Consider the following 21,757-nt stretch of genomic DNA (forward strand, 5'->3'; position numbering starts at 1 on the left):
ACAGCCATTCTTACAGGTGTCAGGTGGAGTTGGGCCTTTTCTGGCCGTGATTTCAATTAAATCAACTTGTGTACTACTTTCTTCAGACTTCTCTGGATCTGGACTCACTTGGTTCACTTAGCTGGTGCAGGTGCGGCCCTTGTGTATTGGCCATTTCAACTCAACTCTATGTCTGGTTTACAGTTTGTATTCTGTATTGGTGATCTAGTGCTGCAGAACAAATGGCCATACACAGAGTGCCTTAAAACAGCATCCATTTATTAGTTCTATAGGCCAGAAGTCAGGCATGGCTCAGTTGGGTTCCAGGGTCAGGGAATCGCAAAGCTGCAATCAAAGTGTCGGCCAGGCTGAGCTTTTATCTGGAGTGTTGGGGAAGCATCTGTTTCCAAGGCCATTTGGGTTGATGGTAGAATCCAGTTATTTGTGGTTGCAGAACGGAAACCCCTGTTTTCTTGGTTGTTGGCCAGGAGCTGCTCTCAGCTTCTAGAGATCACCCACATTCCTTGTCATGTGCCCTGCTCCATCTTCAAGCCAGCAGTGGTGCCTCTAATCCATCTTATGCTTTCACTCTCTCTGACTTCCCATCTGCCATGAGATGGAGAAAGCCCTCTCATTTTAAGGTCACATGATTATCTCTGGCCCACCTGGATAATCCAAGATAATCTCCCTATCTGAAGGTCAACTGTGCCATGTAGCCCAGCATAGGCACGGGAGCAGGCTCTCATCAAAGTGATAGGTTCTGGGGATTAGGGCAGGACTTCATTAGGGGCCATTTTGGAAATTCTGCCTGCTCTGACAGAGTCTTTCACCTCCAGCATCAGTAGTATCTGCAGACCTGTCTTTGCCGTCATGACTGGCGTACCTTGACAATTACTACAGTGTGATATTATTGCTAGGACCTAAGTTCCTTCTGTTTTAGAGAGACAGTTGGCATTGTGAAGCCACTTGGTGCCCCAGAATCCAGCATACTGATCAGAAATCAGTGTTTAGTGTTTCAGTTCGACTCTGAATGGCAAGGAACCAAGGAAGTTTTAGCCTATTATATCATTATATGATCATTAAAGCCTCTCATTAAAGCTAAAATTATGAGGGCTGAGATGTTCAGAGCACTTTTTGGGTTTGATGTGAAGTCTTCTGAATCATAAATTGGGAAGTAGCCTTGAATATCTCGATGTTTCTGTTTTCATCTGTCACAGGCAACTTCCTGGCAGTGTACCGCATGACTCTCTCTACCTTTGCCAGAACTTCCCATGATTGGGAGCTCGATACCTTACAATGCAGTCTATTCCATTCTTGGACAAGTCTATTTATTTAAAAATTCTTCTATTGGCCCAAATTGGCTTCCTTTTTTCAACTAGTGCATCCTTTTATGGCCCATAGCCACACTGGATGCCTCTTTTCTCTTATAAAAGATGGTTATTTAGATGGTTAAAGGGAGATATCAAGTCTTGGAACATCTCTTCTCCAGCTAGACTTTAGCTTTGCCAGGGCACCTGACACCTTCCCTTCCCTTCTGGTGCTGAGTGTACCTTTAGTGCGTGGGCTCCATCAGGGATGGGAACCTCCTCTGTCATACTCATGACTATATTCCCAGCTCCTAGCACAATGCCTTGTATGTAATAGGTACCAGTAAATATATATTAACTCAGATGTAGTCTCCTTTGGACCGGAAGTCTGTGTGGCCCCTGCTTAGGTATTTGCATTTGTGAAAATGAGTAAATGGAGTCCGGAAGCCATGAAGAGAGACCCCTCACGTATGTGCCATTCCTTGCAGCTTGCACAGTCCAGAAGGAAGAAGGAAAATTTCTTCTAGGCCACAGCAAATTGCACTTGCCTACAAGCAATGAGAAGCTGCTAGGATTTCGAGCTCTCGTTTTCCTTTAATGAGCTTTTGTTGAAACCAACTCCTTCCAACTTTCTCCTTTCCTCTGTAAAAGGACGGCTCTTCTCCTTTGTTCTTAGGGCTTGTCTGTGGTTCACCATAGCTTGCTTGTCTCGAATTGCAATCCCTCTGCTATTCCCGAATAAACTTGATTTTGCTGGCTGAAGAATTTACCTTTTTCTTTTAAAAAAATTGACATATATTCTCCCCAATTGGCTTTGCCCAGTCTTGTGAGCCATTCCTGAGGTTCAAACATAGAAATAGTTAATGTTTTCTGCCTTAAATCCAGAACAGGCACACAAATATATAAATAAAACAACTTAACGATTCAGGCACTTGAGAGAGGTTGCTTCCGTAAGTAACAAATTTTGGTGCTTGATTGAAATTGTACCTCATTTAGAACTGAAGTGGGAAAGAGGAGGTAAATTCATTACAGAGAAAGAAGAATCATATTAAACTTGGAATTGGTTTTCCTTCTCTACTCAAGTGCAGGGAGTCACATAATCAGATGCATTTCTTGATGTGGGCACTTGCTGCAGGAGTGGAAATGAAGTCTCACGAACAATAAGAAGGAATTCCTCCCAAGAACAAATAGGAGATGTGGCTGCCTTGCCGCTTGTTACATAGTAATCATCTTATTACCCGGAGGTAGCAAATATAGATTTTCATGGTGGGGATGTGCTGCAATATTCTAACATTACTGCTCAGTTTTAAATGCATAGTTCTGTATAATGTAATTATTGATACATTTGTATTATTTTCCTACAGAAAAAAAGTCGGTAATTATATCTATGGGAAATTGCAAGTTATAGCCACTAGTTTGGTAGCTCAGCTCTATAACTAGCATACATTATAATGAAAGAACATTCCATATTGATAAAAATTTCAGGATGTAGTTCTGCTCTCTGAAAAATTAATGTGGTCCCTTATATGTAAAATAAGGAGTCTTGCTTCATCTTCACCACATTTATTTTTCCTCCTTTCAACAGATATTTGCTGATTCCTGTGATATGTAAAGAAATAGTTTTTAAGTAGACTTTTCAAAGGAAAATCTCTAGTTGTATGATATAAGATCTATAGAAAAGCAATCATAGAAAAACAATTGTTTACTGTCCTTTAATATTGTTTGATAAATATCAGAACAAACTAGATTAGTTTTTGATAATTTTGATCTGGATATAATATATTTTATGCATACTTTGCAAGTTAATTTTTAAAATAGACCTAATCATTCTAGTTAGGGAATTTCGGTTGTTTAATTCTTTATCTTGCCCAGAATTAACTGACAGATGATTATAAAGCACTGAACTGTAAGTTATAAAGTGCTAGGAGAAGCTAACCTGTATTCTCCACACGTCTCCTCCCTTCCAAACTCCTGTTTTGTTGTCTCTAGATATTTGCATCTTGTTAGAGTCCAAAGAATATATTAATTCCGCAACCATTTTAGCCAACTGCATTGACTAATTAATTGACTCAGTCATTTAGCAAATATGCATTGGGCCTCCTGTGTTAGATCATAGCAATAGAGATGGAAAGGAGAAAAAGCTCTAGGAGACAGAGGAGACTTACCTTTTTAAGAAAACATTTTTTCTTTTAGTTAATACATGTCTCACCTTACATAATTACCCCCCCTTTTTTTTGTGAGAACATTTAAGATCTACTCTCTTAATCACTTTCAAGTATATAATATAGTATGGTTACCTATAGTTACCATGTTACCATACAGTTACTGAGATCTCCAGAACTTACTCATAACTGGAAGTTTGTACCCTTTGATCGACATCTATCCATTCCTCCCCAACTCTGACCCAGGCAATCACCAATCTACTCTGAGGTTTCAGCTTTTTAAAGATTCCACACGTGAGACCATACAGTATTTATCTTTCTGTCTGAATTATTTCACTTATCATAATGGTATCAAGCTTCATCCATGTTGTCATTGGCAGGATTTCCTTCTTTTTTATGGCTGAATAATATTCTATTGGATATATGCCATATTTTCTTTATCCATACATCTATCATTGGACATATAGGCTATTTGCATGTCTTGGCTATTGTGAACAATGCTGCAGTGAACATTCAAGATAGTGATTTTGTTTAGGAGTCTTACCTCTAATGAGTCAATAGAGCAATGGTGCTCAAAGTGTGGTCTCACCCCAGTATTGACATTTTGTGTGTGTGTGTGTGCGCGCGTGTGTGTGCGTGCGTGCATGCGTGCATGCATGTGCATGCATTATACACATGCTAATAGCCCTGGAATAAGCTAGAGTAGGAAGTGGACATACAGGATGATTTACCCTGGCTTTCATTAGGGTATTCTAGGCCAGCACTGTCCAATAAAACTCTGATGATGGAAGTATTCTGCGCTGTTCAATACAGTAGACACTAGCCACATGTGTCTGTTGAGCATTTGAAATGCAGCTAGTGTGACTGAAGGACTATAATAATTTTCATTTTTTTAGTTTTAATTAATTTAAATAGCCCTGTGCTGGCTAGTGGCTGAGACATGTAGGGGAGTACCCAAATTACTTGCTGAGTGCTCTTTCCTTTGGCAGAATCATAGAGATCATATGGGAGGTAGAACCAAAGTAAATCTGAAAAACTTTTGGCCTATTGCCTTCCATCATGGAGTTTTAGATGACTACTTAAAAATGCTTCTTGACTTGATTTTCCATGTCAAATCTAGCGCTATATGGTTCTCAAGAAATTTCTAAATAATACACCAAAGGTTTGAGGAACACGAATTTTAGTTTTTCTGTTGGCATGCTCTGTAGCCCAGGACAAAGAACTGAATACTTCTGAGCTTCAGTTTCTCACTGTAATGAGAAGCTTAGAGAGTACACTGTCAAGGTATCTAGCTTCAATGGTGGATGTGACCTGAGCAGAATATTGAACAGATTACCCTTGTTCTGGAGAATTCTGATTGGAAGCCAGAGAAGTCAGGTGACTGTATTAGGATTAGCTAGGTTATGCTGTGGCACCAAATTCACTCTGAAATCTCAGGGCCTCCACACTACAAAGGCTCAGTTCTTGCTCCTTCAAAATATAATGTAATTAGGCAGCTGTTCAGAGCGTTTGTCCTTCATGCAGTCCCTTAGCCATCCTGGCTGTTTCAATCTTGTTCCTTCATTATTGAAGCCACCAAGATCTGTGCAGGAGAGAATCACAGAGCACTAGAGGGTTGCACGCCAGCTCTTAAATGTTTAGACCCAGAAATGACACAGTCCCCTCTGCTCACACTTCGCTGGCCAGTGCTTGACCTTGGCCCTGACTATATAAGGGTCCTGGGGAATGCGGAGGAGACTGTGGGTATTTGGTAGGTAGTAAATGTCTTTTTCATACCAAATCCTTTGCCCTTAAGAAATTCCAACATTTTAGAATGATTTTGGAATTTTAAACTATTTCTATTAAGCCACTTAGATATAATTTGGAGGTTGTGCAAAAGATTTTATCTCTAGGCTTTAGTCCCACTTGGAATTTACTCGGGTAGTCTATTTCTCAGTAAATTTGACTTCTATTTCATTTTTAACATTTGTTCTTACAATACCAATTCTCTTTGAGATCCTTTGGGTACAGGTGCTCATAAATGAAAAAAGTTAGGATAATTTCATGATCCACCTGAACAATTTTAGTTCACATCTTTTGGGATGTGGGCTGAAATACAAATACAAATTATTGTATATAATTCCCTCAAGCTTATACTTAACTTGGGCATTGATATGACATTTTATAAGCATACTGTGCTTTGTTTTATTTATTTTTAGTTTTGTAAAACCCAATATACTACAGATCCTGATGAAATACATTCTTTATTCGTAATTGCCAGTTATAAAGTGGCAAAAATGGAGCTATCACCCACTTAAAAAAATCTTCTTCCTCAACTACATTATTTCTGCCATCAAATGGAACTTATATAGATATGCTTTCTGTTATATATCCTGAATTTCCCCAATCATAGAAATTACCAGGGCATTTGTCAAAAATGCAGATTTGCTGTTTTCAGTGGATCTGGGGTGGGGTCTAGGAATACATATTTTAACAAATACTTCTTGATGATTCTTAACACTGGGAGAATTTGGGAGCTTTGCTTTATCTTATTTTAAGGTAACCAAGTTGGTTTCGGATTGAGACGTTGGTTGGGTTCTTGTCAGACTGAGAGTAAGATTCTTGTCATCTAAGTAAAGGTTAATGACAAAACTCAAGCTAGTGTCCTTGACAAAGCATATTTGACAAGTTGGGTTGTATTTCATCAGCCTTCCAAACTTCTATCATTATTCTGCCATTTTCAGATTTTTATATGAGCTCGTACGATTTTTACAGTTACTTAAATTTTTCTTTCAATTACATAAACCAACTTATTTAAATTGGAAATTTTATGCTGTGAAAGCATGATTTTGCCATTAAAAAAAGTTCGTGTACCACTTATAATTATTTCGGGTACTCATTGTGGAGCACGCACCATATTTGAGGAACACAGTGTAAAATAATTCACTTGTAAAGCAATGTTTCTTGCTTTTAAAGTACCAGTTTATGAACTTGTTGACTGAATTATGTCATGTAAGCTTGAGGCATGCAAACTTGTCCAAATTCAAGCATTTCTATTTTGTTCATAGCCATCAATAACCTTAATCAAAGCAGAACATTTTTGGTTACTCTAATAAATACTCAGAACTGATAATAAGTGATCATCACAAGTGTCATTTGAAAATAATTGTTTGTCTGCTCCTGCCTTTAGCTTGATGTGCACATCTCAATATTTATTTATGGTGTCCACACGCAAAAATTACTATTTTCAAATAGCCTTTTTTAAAAAAAAGTAAATGGTGAGTCTATTCCCTATGATTTTTGTTTCATGAAAGATGCTTACTGTACATATCAGTAAGCACATGTATATGTATATTCAGACATGCAACGTTTTCCATGTTCTGTGGAAGATTCTGTGAGGTAAATTTAAATGTGTACATTATCGATATTTTCGCAACTTGAAATCATATCTAATAACTCCAGCTTAACTGATAGTTACCTCCAGATTGAAAACGTTTATTTTTTTTTAAAATTTATTTATCAAAAGAAATCCACATACGTGTGGATCTGTGCAGTTCAAACCTGTGTTGTTCCAGGGTCAGTTGTACATCCGAGTTAACTAACGGTGGCAAGAAACGTTACAGACAGTGAGCCCCTCACAAAGGGAACTGTGACGGTTCCTGAAGATTAGGGGAGTGGAGGGGCTTGAGCTGAGCATGAAAGGATTGATAGGATCAGGTAAAATCTACACCTCCCAAAGTCTGTTTTTTGAGATGTTCATAGGCGTTCTGTAAACAATAAGTTTGAGAACAGCTGTACTTATATCCCTGTCTTGTAAATTGACAAGTCACATCAGCATATTAAAAGCTTTGAGAAGTCCTTGAAGTTAAAAGAAAATCTGTTTATGTGACTATGTTTAACTCAGAATTTCCCAAAAGTATTTAGCCATGGAGCCTCTTTATATATGTCTCTGCATTAAGTCTGTTGAACCGGTGTTTCATGCAACAGGTTTTGGGAAGGACTATATTAGCTGGAAAGTATGAGAAAGAAAAGAATGGCAGGGATGAGAAGGATTCTACAATCTACCTAGTTCTGTGTGTAATGATATACCAAGTGAGTTTTCCCGGACTTGGGGCTAGAGCACAAAAACTGACAATAAAAGATGTTAAATTCCTCACTTCTTAGGCTTAAGGAGGTGCCAGCGTTCGGGCCAGCCCCCTTCCTACAGGTCTTACTGGAAAGTGCCAGTTCAGAGGAGTGACCCTACTACCGCCCCCCACCTGCCCCCCCATGCTCCCTCCTTCCCTTCCAACCCCTGGGATGGTAGGAAGATAATTGGAAGAAGTATGTGGGGTGGGGGGCTCAGCAGCTTTGGGATAAGGACAGTGTTCATGGAGAGAGGGAGAGGCAGCAGGTGCTTCTCCTCCCTAAAGTCAAGGGTGGGACTCTAGAAGGATCACTTGTAAAGCTGGGGTATCTGCAGGAAGGGAGACTGGTATTCTATTTTCCAGTAAGATGTCTTAGCCACCGGACTTACTGTCCCACTTCTGTGTTCCTTGAGCAGAGGAGAAGGGAATTGGAGAAGACGAAGAGGTACCTGCTGTGAGGGCAAGCTCTGCGAATTTTCCATTAATCAACTGGGTTACTGGGAATGTAGCTGAGCGAGAGCTGAGCTGCCCATGAGGCTAGGGGCCCCTGGTGAATTGTGGCTGGTGGAGGCTGAAGATATGGTGGGAGAGGTGGACACACAGCTGCATCTCTTGCATCTTGGGGTGGAGGGGAGACCCCAGAAGAACCCTTCAAGGAATGCATTAATGCTGAGCGTTGAGGCTCTTGTCCTCCTGAGGCCTGGGTGGCCAGTCGAGGTCAGGGAGATAAGCAACGGCAAACAGCTGCAATTCTGTACCCCTAAGCTCTTCCTGCCCCTGCTATGGAGGAGCCAGGGCACAAAGATGGGCCAGGTGTGGAAGGAACCCTTCCACACTGTGCTGCTAGAGTCACAGGCTTTGACTTGAGCTTGAGGTTGATCTCTTTAATTGATTAGGACTGAGTCTTAAATACCTACACAAACCTGTTTTAATACCCACAAGTGACCAGAAAGTTATGAGATCTAGATATCGTTAAGGAGCTCAGTAGAAAAGCAGAGTTTGATACAACACATTTGGGACCAATATTTTGGAAAAAAACCAAACCAAACTTTATCATCCAATGAGATGAGATTTTTAATGGTGAGTTGCATCTGCTTTATTATCATTTCCTCCATGAACTGTTTCTGTGTTTTAACCAGGACTCATGGTGTGGTTGTCATCTTTTTGTTTAACTCTTGCAGTGCCTGTTTTAGGTCCCGGGGGAAGATCCTTTCATCAAAGTATCTTCCATTTAGGACATTAATTAATTTAGGGAGGGATTGTTGTGGAGTGACTAGGAGAATGACAGAAGCCTTGACTTTCTCTTAGTGTATATGGGACTTTTTTTCTTGGGAGCCCAGAGTCTGATGCACATTCAAAATTATATATTTCACAAGTACATACAAAATAGATAATAACACCATGAATTGCCGTCCAGCTTGAGAAGTAGCACGTTAACAAGTATGTTAAAAAGTATTAACAAATATGCAATCCTTTTGTGGACGCCCTTCTCTTCCCCATTCCCTTTTTCCTCTCCCTGCATCACCTGCCATCCCGAATTTGGTATTACAGATGCATATTAATTCACTTTGAGGAGAACTTTTCCAGGCAACAGTATCCATTTAAGTAGAGGAGGGCTCAAAATACCACATCCTGACTGAGTGTAACGTGATCGCTTTTCCTCCCAGTGGTCAGCGTCAGGAGGCCTCCAAGGTGGTTTTCTTGGCTGACCTTCCCTTTTTCCATTGTGCCCGCCCTGCAAAGATTTGTGTGGAAGGACAAGGGTTGACTAAAGCTTTTGAGTTGCTAATGGGGCAGAATCTTCCAGACAAATGACCCTTGGCACTCATCACAGACCGAGAGTGCTAGCTGGTGCCCTCTGCCATGTGTGGCATCTCTCACTGAGATGGATGGGGTGGGGGTAAGGGTGGGGGTCACTGGCTGGTGTGTCCTGAGGCTTCATCACTTAGGCAGGGCTAGAATGCTGCTGGACAAGGCTCCTCTGCACAGCTGTCCCTCCAGACTCCTGACGGAACATTAAGAGTCCAAAGAGTCCAAAAAGTCAGGAAACCCACAAGCATCATCTCGATATTGTCTCCAATCACATGTATGAGATTTTCTTGATCAGTGCTCAATGTGCTATCAAAGCCCTCCACTCTTACTCCTGGTAGAATAGTGCACTAATTAACAGCTTTCTTTTTATGTCAAGTTCCTGTGCTGAAATGCTATAATCCAGGTAGCTAAGAGGTTGCAAATTGGTTGCAATCAGATTTCCTGAAAATTTTTAGGTATTCCACTAAAAAGAGATTTCATAGGAGATTCAGGCTTAAATAAAAACCCCCCTCTTTTTTTTTTTTTTAAATGGCAGGGCTTCACAGAGGCTTTATTATGGTAATGTTTATTGTGATTCTCCAAGCATGAAATCTATTTGTGATTATCAAAGTGATTGGACATGAAATTAAAAAAAAAAATGAACCATCTCATGAAACAATGGACTTAGGACATACTTTGGGATCTGTTGGAATATAATATTTGACTTTCCATGCATTTTTCACTTCGTTATGCTTGCTTCCTAAATGGCTGATACTGGCAACAACAAGGAACTCTGTGTGTGCGCGTATGTGTGTGTGTGAGAGAGACAAAGAGGGAGAGGGAGAGGGAGGGAGAGAGAGGGAGGGAGGGAGGCAATAACGAACCGGATTTTTCACGAACTGGTTAATCAATCTATTAGTCTGCATATAATAGAAAGCTCATTAAAGGCATTTTTTTTCAAAAAGAATTTTGTTATTCTAATGTCCACGTCTCCTACATTCTCCAGATCTCTTTTGTGCCAAATAGATTAAACGTTAATTCCATTATAGAATTGAGAACCGCAAACGGAGTTAGAAAAAGGCCCGTTTGTTTTTCCGTTGCGACCTTTCCCCAGAGTGTGCATCCTGGATGAGCTCTCGCGCTAATGGTCTAGTGCTTTTGACAGATTTGCAGTTGTTTCTGCTTCTGGGATGAGCAGACCGCAAGGAAGTTACTGTAATGACTGTGGGGAAAGGCACCATTAGCAGATAAAAAGGAAGGCGATAGAAAATAAAAAGGGGGTCAGCATTAGTGTATTTTAGAGGTGTGGGCATTGAAGAGAAGCAGGGCAGGAAACAGAAGTCACGTTTATTAGGACTGGAACGGAGTTTGGCTGCCCTCTTTGTCTTTGAAATTTCAGTGACTTGACCAACTGGGGGTATCTGACCTGGGGAGGCCGAAAGTAAGTCACGAACCCCCTTTTTTCTGTGTGTTTATTGTACTTGGTTGTTATATTTATTGAGATTTTTATTAGCAAATTATCTACCTGGAAGATATCTGCAAGCAGCTATCTTTTTAATAGCATTATTATCATTATTATTAAAAAAAACCCCAAACACATCCTCGTGTGGAGGGTTGACTTTCAGTAGGTAGCAGCAAGGGAGCTGCTCTGCCACGTATGAAAGCCCCATCCAGAAGCAGGTTGTCTACCAACGCTTTAGCACTAGGTTCCACACCAACGTGCGTGCGTGATGAGTGAAGGGGCGGCCCCTTTTCTGGCCGCGCCCCATTTCCCGGGCCGAGGGGCTTAGCATTCTTATTTTTAACAGCAACTATTAAACATCATTTTCCCACAGCTATTAGCAGCTGAATTGAAGTGAATAATTTAAAAAATGGTGAGTTCGGTATAGTTGTATATAAGACCAATGACATAGTGTCTGAGATAAAGGAAAATGACATCTTTGATCGTGTGGGCAGCCAGACCATCCAGATGGTTTTGCTGAGTTTCGTGATAAGTTTATATTAGTTTCTTATTCTACATGCCCATCTTTCAAGTGGCCCTAAAATACGGCGTCATAGCCCCATAGTACAGCAGTTGGAATACTTTTCTTTCCTTCCACCTTTGCTTACCCAATAGGGGATCCCTCGAGCTTCTGCCATGGGTCACAGCAGAGTTACTTGAGAGGACTGATGAGGTGGTTGGAGACCTGAGCATAATTTCGCCCTGTCATTTAAAAAATTCTTGCAGGTATCTGTGGGGATGAGTTCTAGCTGAGGGGCAAATAGGAGACATTCTGTTGGTCTGGTAGCTTGTTCATTCTCTCATAGTCTACTTAATTTCTCTTCCCCATTTTCCTTGAATGTTTCATTGTGCAACATAGTGTCTAAAGTCATTTCCTGTTCCTGTTCTTTAGTCAAACATTTAATTGGGGGGTGTGTGTGATGCTGATGGTCCAATATTGGGTTTGGGGAGTGGGAAGATTTGTCAATGAGTGAGACAAAGTGCTTCCCTATAATAACCTCACCATCATGTGGGCAGACCTTTGTGATCAGCCAGCGAGGTCTTTGTGGAGAAATTGAGTTTTGACTATGAAGTGGGATGAGGAGAATGAATCAGATATCACAAAAGTGGAAGTACTGAGTTTTTAAAAAATGGGGTCCCCTTTTCTAAATTGTAGACATTCTGTTTATGGCGTCATTGATTATTTATCTTCTATTGTAATCCCAGGGGTCTCAATCCATAATTTTAAGCAGCTGAGTATTTTCTTTCACCATTGATCCATTTCCACCTGGGTTTCAGCGGCATCCATGACTAAGTTTGTATTTAGAGATAGCTAAGTCAGTGGAGCTGTGCGAAATTAATGTTAATGTCGAATGAGGTGTTTCAAAGGGGTTCCAAACCAAAATACTGTTATTTCTGATCTTCCTTTTGTGCACTGGTGTGCAGCAGAGTTGAAGGGGGGAGCATATCACTGAGATGTGTGCGCATCCTCGATGCGAATTATTTAGTTGTATGTAAATTATGTAACTGTTATAGAATTGTAGGAAAACCCGTCTGGTTAAGCGTGCTTCTTTCAAAAGGGGGCAAAAGCAGTACATATTTTGATACAGCCAGATGTGAGACTAATGATGCTAATAGGAAAAATTGTTAGAGTTAATAGGTTGGGGTCTCTTTCTATTCTGACTGTAACCTAATATGTGAAAATTCCGCCTCTGTTGTTCTTGATTGGAAACAGAATGAAAATTTATTTTGACCTATGCGATGGATGGTTAAGCCATAGTAAGCTTCTAGTGAAGCTATTTTGGTGAGATTTTTATCATTTTTGGAGGGTTAGGTTATTAAGTCTATCCTTCTCCCCACAAAACTCCAACCTATTCATGTCCCAAAGTCCCTCTGCTGTGTACTCAGCCCTGGGAAATCTCTTTATGCTCCCCTGAGGTCCTTAATCATCTCCTTTCTCTGTGCTCGTTCATGTTTTCACTGTTGTACCTTCTATAGAGTAATATTTGGTTAAATCTCTCTCCCTGACTCAGTTGATCAAGGGCTCTCCTAGGACATCTGCTTTCCCTAGTCTGCAACCAGGCCCGCCATGGAAGGAGTGCTTAGTAAATATTTGTTGCAATAAATGCGTTTGCTGAGAGCCTAACCACCAATGGTGTTTGAAGCGCAACTCCAGCAGAGTCCTAGAGATCTGTTACTACATCCCACCTGTGTCTTCAGCAGATTTCTGAGATGAGGAAAAGTTCGTTCATATTAAAATTTAATTTTCTCCAAGTAGAGAGAAATGTACTACAGATTGGATTTAGCTCTCTCTTATTCCATTGAGATAGGCTTTTGAGGATGGGGAGAAGGGAGGTGGTGAAGTCTCGGTTTTTAGGACAAAGAGAAAATTAGAAGAGCTTTTTAACAAAATCTGCCTGACTCATTTTGGAAGATAGCTTTTCAGTGACCCTTTATAATCCATTGCTAATGGCATTTTCCCCACGGGATTGTTACCACTGACATAAATTTTGCATCCTATTGATGATAACTGGAGTGACACCATTAATATTCTTTTCTTTGCTCTACTGAAACAAGCAGCATGTCAAATGAGAGGAATGGCAGGGGTTAGATGGGAAATAATGCTATTTGCTGTACAGTGTTGCCAGAATCCTTGCTAACCAAATACTTAGACAAAACATGCGTATAATGGCTCTTGGGAGATATTCATAATCAGTCTATTGACATCGTGTTGATTCAAGATATCATTGTTAATGTGAGAGTTTACTTCAGTTCTTTTGCGTTTCAAAATTCAGGCTTAAAAAAACGCAGGCTTAGAGTTGAATATTCAATTATTGCTATCAAAATTGTGTGTGTGTGTGTGTGTGTGTGTGTGAAACATTAACATCATTTTAAGCAAAGACACAAGATAAATTTCCATTATGTTACAGGTTTAATGGCTTAGACATAGATTCATGGGTCACTGGATCCAAGTGGGCTTACCTGGAAGAATACGTAAGCTGAAATGGGCTAGGGAAGGGTTTGGCAACTTGAATGGCAGGCACCCTAGATTGCCATATTTGAAAAAGCACATCTCTTTTCTTTTCTGCCTGCTGGCCACTGAATGTAGATTCCACGGGGCTCTGAAGGCACTGATGATCAAAACCTTAGGCTATTGTAAAGTGTACAGCCTGGAAGAGATGCTTGGTGGTGGTCAACCTTGGTGAGTTCTCAGCATCATGAATAGGCAAAGTAGGTTTCTATAGCTCTATTGGCCTCAAACTTTCAAATTGTGCCTCTGGGTGTAATCTAGTGAATGTACGCATAGGATATTATTTACTTTTGACCAACATAGATGTGTGCTCGTGCAAGGGGGTGGTAATTTTTTGCTATAGGATTATACATTAATATATTAACATAAATATTATATTATGTATTACATTATGCAAATACTATATATAATATACACTGTACATTATATTATATATATTAATATATTAGAGTCTGATAAAAGGGCTTTTTTCCCCTTCAAAGATTTTTGAAGGTGTTTAAGAATCATTGGCCTGTAAGAGAAATTTGTATTCTCTCATTTAAATTCACTTAATTTTTATATAAACAGTGTGTGTGTGTGTGTGTGTGTGTGACATGGCACAGTAGTGCCTAAATGGGAACTGGAATTCAGGTCTTCTAACGCCTGGCCTAACATTCTTAATACTACTCCACACTAACCTGTTTTTCCTTTGCCCTTCTCTGGTTGACCTGAGTCGCGTCTGGGTGATGGCAATCCCCAGAGCAAACTCCTAGTGATTCAAGATGGTATTTCCCATCTGTCTCTGAAATGGGGGATCAGGTTACATTGTACCCTAAGGGGTTTGGTAGGAAAGCCAGCTTTACATGTGAGACATGACATCACTCTTGTTCAGAATTCAATGATCTGAAGAACTTAAATACTTCTAACTTATTATTATTATTTTTTTGTTCTAATGAAATTTCTTAATATAATTAAGCGCTATGCAACAGTAAAGAACAACACACTGTTTACAGATCTCCCATCTCCTAAAGATCAAAAAGGAACCGGAAAATTGGTCATGTGCTTGTTAAATTATTTACAAATTACTCTGTGGTCTAATGAGATGTATGTTAGTGCGAAGGCCAAACAGCTGATTTTCCACATCAGATTACTGAAGGGAATTTAAACATCAGAAATATAAACTATAAGTGCATGTAATTCCACACACCAGGGAGCACACAGCATAACTCAGATTTGTTGTCTCTCTCTGTACAATTTTTCCCAGCCCTGCTGTGTAGAATTCCGATTTAGGTTCATCTGTCTGGTGGTGTTTCAATGAGGATTTATTAGTGAGTGTCCAGACAGAACTGGTCATTGATATTTATTTCTCTGGCTGAGGCCCTAGGGACAGAATTACAGCAGTCCTCCAGTTCACATGGGAGCTAAGTCATTGACATGCGTTTATTTATAGCCACAGCACTGGATTTTATTTTATTTTTTGATTATCTGTGTCTCTAGACTGATATGTCTGCATGATATAGCTTTCTTCTATATTGTTTTTTTTGGCTTCGATTTTACTAGGATGCAAATAACATTTCCCAAGCCTTGATCGTTTCTCTTTCAGTAGTTTTAAGAATTTTGCTCATCTAATCACTGATAGTTCATAGCCCTTTGAAAACTGATAACATATTTGTAAAATATCCATGTCTGCACATTAACTCCCCTGTCCTTTGCCACATTTCCTTATCATTGATGGGGGAGATTTTATGACTTGGAAAAATTCCAGTACATATGTTGTTTTCTATATTGATGAGGAATATTATTTAGAAACATGCTCGTGTATGCGCCCCGGCCTTCCATAAGTTTCCTTCCCGTAGCTAATGTAGAAGCAGATAATAAGTACTTTAAGGAAATTCTTTAAAGATATTGATAAAGGATTGTGGGGGAAAGTTTTGTACTGATTATTAAAAAGGTCTTTTAATATATTCTCTTAAGGAAAAGCACTTATCTCTGAAGTTTTCCTCAGAAATGTTCTCTTCTACTGAGAAGGCAGAGTAAATTCTCTCTGGTGAGTCTGAAGGCCTGTTGTGTACCCTTAGAGTCAGGAACTTTTTCTGAAACACATTTCCCATGGTCTGTAGGGATGTGTGTGGGCTCAGTCCAGGCCCTTGGATTTTTTATAACCAACACATTTTTAAATTCACATCCTTTTATTTTACACCGTGCCATGGTTTACATTTGTATTCGAGGTTTTAGTTGCAGATGTTAGAGTCCATAATAGCTAGTTTAAACAAAAAAGGATTTCTTAAGTGGTGTAGATAGCTCACAGATTCATTGGCAGGGTCAAAAACAGATTTTTGGCTGAGCTCCCAGGAATTCACGCTGTGGAACCAGACCGCCAATGGTGCTACTCTTTCTGCCATGATCAAGGAGCTGCCTGCCACACCAAGATGCCCCTGCAACAGCTCCTGGTCCAGAATCATACCTTCTCTGTCATCTTCTAAACTTTACAAACACAGCTCATGGGGAGGGTAGGGGCACAGTGTTCATGCTTGGGTGTGACTCAGGTCGTTTCCATATCCTGGCTGTTGTCAATGTTGCAATGAACATGGGAGAGTAGGTGTCCCTTTGAGATACTGATTTCATATCCTTCAGATGTGTACTGCAACGTGGGATTTCTGGATCATATAGTAGTTCTATTTTTAAGGTTTTAAGGAATGTCCATACTGTTTTCCATAGTGGCTGCACCAATTTACATTCCCACCAATGATGCACTAGAGTTCTCTTTTCTCCACATCCTTGCTAACACTTGGTATCTTTTGTCTTTTTGATGATAGCCATCCTAACAGAGTACTTATTATATATACCAAACATTCTCTTGTTATAAGTTTAAAAACATTTATATGTCCTATCTTTCTGAGTAGCTTGTAACCCCACATTTTACACCTGCTTTCATCACCTACACCTAGTACAACCTACTGTAAATGACATATATATGTATATATTTATATATTTGTTGTCAATGATAAAGAACTATAATCACTAAAAGCATGGAGTCTGATTTATCTTGGCAACATCCCACCAGCCCTCTCTCTGGCATTCTCAATGCTAAACACTTAATGGATGCTGATGACCATCTATACACAGATTTTAGTACCAATTGATGTCTTTAAAAAAGAAAACTCTTTGTCCATTACTATTTTGTGAGTTACACATAGTTGTAGAAAGCTTCACAGTTATTTTTGAAATCGTTTAGTAGGGAATCCAGCAAATAAATGTTTTTGAAATTTGCAAGCAGATGGGGTGCTATTTCCAAAAATGTACCAGGTAGAAACGACCTGTAAATGAATACCTTCCTCGTGCACCAGGCTTGTCAGCGATGGCTGAGGCCCAGCAGCCATCCTGCAGACAGCGAAGAGCCGTGAAAGAAGACGGCCTCGCAAAGTGCAAGCGATGTGCTGTCTTCACTTTTGCTGGCTTAGCAGCTTAGCTTTTATGTCTGATTGGTTAGGCTTCCCTCCTTCATTGTCCTAGTGAACTTCCTTAAAAAAAAAAAAAATCCAACAGAATTTCCCAAGTGTGTTCTGTAGGCAGGAGATTGGCTTTCTGCAGAAAGGGTTGTGTGGTCGAACCCCTTTGGGAAACACTACAATCTTGGTGATCACAGTGTACATTAGCATGTAAAGGGCTCACAGAAGCCCTACGGGAAGAAGAAACTGGTTTAATTTTATTTCACCTTCAAAGTTTCCCTTCTTTATTAGACTGGAGCCTCTCTTTTCCAGATTACTTTTGAACATCTCATAAAATTATTTTTAAGTTGAATACCCTGGATTAGGGCAACCAAAGTTTTATGCATGGAATTTGGGTTTAAATAAGTGGTGGTACTTACCTTGTAATAAGTCAGTATTGTACTCCTTTCTAACTTGATTAGTTCTCCCTTCCATATTTTTTTAATGTAAATTTCTATAAACATTTACTGGTTTCCTTTAATGGTGTTATTGCAGTATTTGAGTTGTCTGTTATTGTAGTATTCTAAACAATGATCATTTAAAAAAGCTGGAAGCAGAATTTCTTTTAGGAAGAGAACTGTCCTTTTTTTATCAGTATACCTAGAAAAGCCTTTTTCTCCTTAGGTTTTTGTTTTTCCTTAAAATATCTCTAGTACACAGAATTGTGTTAATCATAATTCCTAGTTCATGAGACACTCACATCATTGGAACATGCAAGGGTACCATCTTATTTATTTGTTTGTTAGTTTATAATAATGTAATAAACATCTGGAAACCTGGGACCTTAACAATAAGTGACATCTGTTTGTGCCCTCCCCAACCCCATTTTCCTGCTTCTTCTACCTGAGGTACCATCATCCTGGATTCTGAGTTCATCATTTCTTTGCTTTTCTTTTTATATATTTCCTTGAATCTACATGTTTTCCTATAAAGTATTTAAACAAATTTAGTAGTTTTTCAGTTTATAAAATGGTAATCTTTTGAAACTTACCTTTTTTTCCATTTAATATTATGTTGCCATGGTTCAGTCATGTTGTTGCATGTTGTTTTAATTCATTTATTCTGATTGCTGAATAATATTCTGTTGTATGAACAGACCACAGTTTATTTATCTACTCTCCTGTTGATGGACATTGTGATTGTCCCCCAGGGTTTTACTATTGTGAAAAGTGGTGCTATGAACATTTTTGTACTTGTCTTGTGTTGTATTTTGACAGTAATCTCTGGTGATATCTAAGAGTGGAATTGCTGGAGTGTGAGAATATTCCCCTTTAGGAGGTAATATCAAACTATTTCCCTGAGAGTGGCATTAACTTACACGCTAACTAGCAGCGTGTAGAATATCCTGTGGATCCACATTACTTTAACCTTTATTATTGTCAAACTTTAAAACTTCTTCTAGCTAGATCATTTAAAATATCTCACTGTGGTCTTGATTTGTATTTCTCTAATCACTACTGATTTTGATTGCCTCTTTTTTTTTTTTTACTGGCTATATTTGTTTTCTTCTGCAAAGTGCCTGTTCATGTGTGTTGCCCATTTTTCTATTGTGTTGTGTTTTTCTTTTGATTTTTAGTTCTTTACATAACTTTCCTATTAATCTTTGGACAATTATGTGTATTGTGAATATTTTCTCTGTGAAGGCTCATAATTTTTTTGAGTTGAAGAGTCTTTTATTGTGGTAAAATATACCTAACATAAAACTTACCATTTTAAGTATTTTAAGTGTACAATTCAGTGACATTATGTACATTCACATTGTTGTGCAACCATTACCACCATCTATCTCCAGAACTTTTCCATTATCCCAAACTGAAACTCTGTACCCATTAAATAACAACTTTCCATTCCCTCTGCCTCTTGCCCCTGGTGACTGCTAACCTCCATTCTACTTTGTCTCTATGAATTTACCTATTCTAGGTACCTTATATTAGTGGAATTATATGATATTTGTTCTCTGTGTCTGGCTTATTTTACTTAGCATAATGTCTTCAGGGTTCATGCATGTTTTAGCATGGGTCTGAATTTCTTTCCTTTTTAAGGTCAATAATAGACATACCACATTTTTTAGGTATACTAAAATACATTTTGTTTATTCATTTATCCATCTGTGGACATTTGGATTGTTTCCTGCTTTCAGCCATTGTGATGCTGCTGTATAAACGGGAATACATATATCTGCTTGAGTCTGTGCTTTCAGTTCTTTTGGATATATACCAAGGAATGAAATTGCTGGATCATATGGTAATTCTATGTTTAATTTTTTTGAAGAACCAGCACACTGTTTTCCATAACAGCTGTGCCATTTTATATTCCTGCTAGCAGTGCACAAGGATTTCAACTTCTTTCCACATCCTCGCCAAACATTTTTTTTAATTAAAAAAGTTTTAATAGTAGCCATTAGAATGGGTGCGAAGTGATATTGTGGTTTTGAATTATAGTTTCCAAATGATTAGTGATGTTGAGCATCTTTTCATGTGTTTTAGGACTCTTTTGAAGATCTTATACAAATTATGGACTTCCAGTGCAGAAAAGTGTACATATGTTCACCATACATATTTGTGTAACAACCAAGAGAAGGACATCACAGGCCTCCTGAAGCCCATATGGGGAGTCACAGGCCCAGATTTAGAACCTTCTTAGGGGATTAATGTTATGGTTCAGTAGCTTTCTCTGAGCCATTGCCATAAAATGAATGGATTGAATAGTTTCAACTTTGGTTAAGAAATCGATAATTCTAAATTGAAATATAAGTCTTTGGACATAGAACCTTTCATTCTTCAGGATATAGTCTTTGGGGTGAGAGAGAGAGAAGAAAGAAAGGAAGGAAGTTCTGGAAATATGAGTAAGGCTGTGGGTCAGACAAAGAAGATTGGTCTAAACCTTAGAGCAGGGCAAACATTTGGTATTTTAGGATGAACTCATGAGAGAGATGAAAGTCTGATGGCTTTTCTCATACTGGAAGCTCAAGTCATCGTGGGAAAAGACAAGCATGGTGTGAATTTTTTTAAAGGAAAGATCCAAACAAGGTCCAAAGCTAGGAATGTCCCTATTGAGTGGGAGAAGTATGGATAACTGGAAGTCCAGGTCGGTAGCATCAAGGAAGTCTGAAAGCAAAGATAGGAATTGCAAGGGGACTGAAGCTTTCAGGGCCAAGAAGCTGAGTCATGGGTAGTATCTAGAAATACTAGGGCAGGGTGGATTACTTTTGCTCTACAGACTCAATCGAATGAGACAAAAACTTTTTCTTCATCGGTAATTGAACCTTGACATGTGAAGGTCTTAATTGGCTGGGAGAAGTGCAATCATTGGAGAACTTGGCAACAAAGACTTTGTGTTCCAGGAATGAGATCAGAAAGGATCAGGTTTTCAAATTTTATGTGCATACAAATCACCCGTGGGCTATAATGCATTAGGTCTGGGGTGGAACCTGAGAATGTGCATTCTAACAAGCAGTCAGGTGATGGTGGTGCTGTTGGGCCACATTTTGAACAGCAAGATTCTAGGCTCATAACCACTGAGCTGATTTTACTCATTCTTTTATTCATTACATTTATTGAAAGGTGCTTACTACCTGCAGGACACTCTGCTACTTAGATACAAGGGATATGATGGTGAATGAAAAAGAGATAGTTCTGCCCTCAAGGATCATAAAATCTAGGAGGAAAGGCAATAAACCCATCATTTCACAAAGATTACTTAAATTACTTAAATACAATTTGACTGGGGCCACAAAGAAAAAGTACAGGATGCTGTGAAACCACTAGTTAGTGAGACATGACTGTGACTTATGAGGTAAAGTAAGCCCCAAGAGAGCCATGTTGTGTCCTGATGCTCACTCTGGCTGTGGGAACTCGTTGACTTCTTCCTTCAGCTTCCAGAAGCACTGGCTATATTTAGTAAAATGACCCTTTTTTTTTTCTGCTCTACATTTTCCCATGGTGGCCTCAGCCAACCCCTTGTTCTTTATCCACCCAATCTCCACTTCTGCCTCTCTTCTGAGCTCCAAGTTCAGGTTTCTAACTTTTGTTGAACATCCCCAACTAGAAGACCTGTTCGCCCCTAAAACCCAGCATATTCCTCATCCTTTTCACAAATCAGTTCTTTAATATTTCTGCCAGTTTCGCCACTTTTTTTTTTTTTTAGCCAATCAGGCAAAACTCAGCATTTTCTTTTAATCAATATGGACTTCATTATTTTCGACCTAAGGAATGCAGCACATATTTTTGTCATAGGATCTGAAATAGATATATATTACGTTCATTTGATTCATAGGTGACCCAAATTGAATAAATTGCCCTCTCAGTGAATGCCGTTTAAATACATAGGACTTGGGAGAGGAGAAAAGGAAGTTAACATTCATTTAATGTGTGTTTTTAAAAAAATAAATTTATTTATTTAAATTAGTTTCAAGTACACAGTACATTGGTTAGA

At 39.1% G+C, this 21,757-nt stretch overlaps 1 protein-coding gene across 5 annotated transcripts in view; it reads left to right on the forward strand.

The window, feature by feature from the left end:
* Nucleotides 1–21,757, forward strand: part of FRMD3 (FERM domain containing 3) — a 283,990-nt gene that overhangs the window by 63,188 nt on the left and 199,045 nt on the right. The gene's annotated exons all lie outside the window — the stretch shown is intronic.

This window comes from Pteropus medius, unplaced genomic scaffold (assembly GCF_902729225.1).
Source record: "Pteropus medius unplaced genomic scaffold, Ma_sr-lr_union100, whole genome shotgun sequence".
NCBI lineage: Eukaryota > Metazoa > Chordata > Mammalia > Chiroptera > Pteropodidae > Pteropus > Pteropus medius.